Below are 2,160 nucleotides of genomic sequence, written 5' to 3'. Positions count from 1 at the left end.
TTGTCGGGGGGCACTCCTCATTGACAGGGCGTACACATTATTGACGGGTGGGCGCTCCTCATTAAGAAGTTTAACAACACCAGGTTAAAGTCCAACAGGTTTATTTGGTAGCAAAAGCCACACAAGCTTTCGAGGCTCTGAGCCCCTTCTTCACTCACCTGAAGAAGGGGCTCAGAGCCTCGAAAGCTTGTGTGGCTTTTGCTACCAAATAAACCTGTTGGACTTTAACCTGGTGTTGTTAAACTTCTTACTGTGTTTACCCCAGTCCAACGCCGGCATCTCCACATCATGACTACCATAGACACCGCTCCTCATTGACAGGGGACACTCCTCATTGACAGGAGTCATTCGTCATTGACGGGGGGGACTGCTCAATGATGGGGGGGGGGACTCCTAATTTACAGCGGTCACTCCTCATAGACGGTGGGGCACTCCTCATTTACAGGCTTACAACTCATTGACAGTGGGCTCTCCTCATTGACAGGGGGCACTCCTCATTGACAGGGGGCACTCCTCAGTGACAGACGGTACTCCTAGTTGACAGCGGGCACTCCTCATTGACAGGGGGCATTCCTCATTGACAGGGGGTACTCTTCATTGACAGGGGTCACTCCTCATTGACAGTGGGCACTCCTCATTGACAGGGGGACACCTCATTGACAGAATGCACTCCTCATTGAAATCGGGCACTCCTCATTGACAGCGGGCAGTCCACATTGACGGGGGCACTCCTCATTGACAGAGGGTACTCCTCATTGACAGAGGGCACTCCTCATTGACAGAGGGCACTCCTCATTGACAGGGGGTACTCCTCATTGACAGGGGGCTCTCCTCATTGACAGGGGGCACTCCTCATTGACAGGGAGCACTCCCCATTGACAGGGGGCAAAACCCATTGACAGGGTGCACTCCTCATTGACAGGGGGCACTCCTCATTGACAGGGGGCACTCCTCATTGACAGGGGGCACTCCTCATTGACGGGGGGGGGGGCACTCCTTATTGACGGGGGGGCACTCCTCATTGACAGGGGGCACTTCTCATTGACAGTGGGCACTCCTAGTTGTCAGCGGGCGCTCCTCATTGACAGGGGGCACTCCTCATTGACAGGGGGTACCCCTCATTGACAGGGAGCACTCCTCATTGACAGGGGTAACTCCTCCTTGACCGGGGGCACTCCTCATTGACAGAGGGCACTCCTCATTGACAGCGGCACTCCTCATTGACAGAGTGCACTCCTCATTGACAGCGGGCAAACGTCATTGACAGGGGACACTCATCTTTGACAAGGGGCACTCCTCATTAACAGGGTGACGCCTCATTTCCAGGGTTACTCCTCATTGGCGAGGGGCACTTCTCATTGACGGGGCACTCCTCATTGACATAGGGCCCTCCCCATTGACAGGGGGTAAAATCCATTGACAGGGTGCACTCCTCATTGACAGGGGGCAGTCCACATTGACAGGGGCACTCATAGTTGATTCGGTCACTCCACATTGACAGGGGGCCCTCCGCAGAGAGAGAGGGCAATACCCATTGACAGGGGGCACTCCTCATTGACAGGGGGCACTCCTCATTGAAAGAGCGCACTCCTCATTGACAGGGGGCACTCCTCATGAGAGGGGGCAAACGTCATTGACAGGGGACACTCGTCTTTGACAAGGGGCACTCCTCATTTAAAGGTTCACGCCTCATTTCCAGGGTTACTCCTCATTGACGGGGCACTACTCATTGACAGAGGGCTCTCATTGTTGATAGCGGGCACTCCTCATTGAAATAGGGCCCTTCCGCATTGACAGGGGGCAATCCTCATTGACAGCGGGCACTCCTCATTGAAAGGTGGCACTCCTCATTGACAGGGGGCACTCCTCATTGACAGGGGGTACTCCTCATTGACGGGGCACTGTTCATTGACAGAGGGCACTCCACAATGACAGCGGGCACGTCTCATTGACAGGGGGCACTCCTCATTGACATGGGTCCCTCCGCATGGACAGGGGGCAAAACCCATTGACAGGGAGCACTCCTCATTGACAGCTGGCACTTCTTATTGACGGGGGGTGTGCATTCCTTATTGACCGGGGGCACTTCTCATTGACAGGGGTCACTCCTCATTGACAGGGTGTACTCCTCATTGACAGGGGGTACTCCTCATTGACAGG

This window comes from Mustelus asterias, unplaced genomic scaffold, assembly GCF_964213995.1.
Source record: "Mustelus asterias unplaced genomic scaffold, sMusAst1.hap1.1 HAP1_SCAFFOLD_143, whole genome shotgun sequence".
NCBI classification, from domain to species: domain Eukaryota; kingdom Metazoa; phylum Chordata; class Chondrichthyes; order Carcharhiniformes; family Triakidae; genus Mustelus; species Mustelus asterias.
The sequence above is the reverse complement of the archived record's forward strand: the minus strand, read 5'-3'. Positions refer to the sequence as shown.